Raw genomic sequence first — 306 nt, 5'->3', positions numbered from 1 at the left:
CTTCCTTCCTTCCTCCTTTCCTTCTTTTCTTCCTTCCTTCCTTCCTTCTTTCCTTCCTTCCTTCTTTCCTTCTTTCCTTCCTTCCTTCCTTCTTTCCTTCCTTCCTTCCTCCTTTCCTTCCTTCCTTCTTTCCTTCCTTCCTTCCTTCCTTCCTTCCTTCCTTCCTTCTTTCCTTCCTGTAAGGTCCACCCCTGGATGGCTAGCAGACTCCACCCTCCTGGCAGCAAAGTCTCCACCCAGTACCTGCGTTACCTAGGCAACTGGGACACCTGGAAGAGGTCACATCTGCATCCGCTGAGGTCACAT

This window comes from Dipodomys ordii, unplaced genomic scaffold, assembly GCF_000151885.1.
Source record: "Dipodomys ordii isolate 6190 unplaced genomic scaffold, Dord_2.0 Scaffold217, whole genome shotgun sequence".
NCBI classification, from domain to species: Eukaryota; Metazoa; Chordata; class Mammalia; order Rodentia; family Heteromyidae; genus Dipodomys; species Dipodomys ordii.
The sequence above is the reverse complement of the archived record's forward strand: the minus strand, read 5'-3'. Positions refer to the sequence as shown.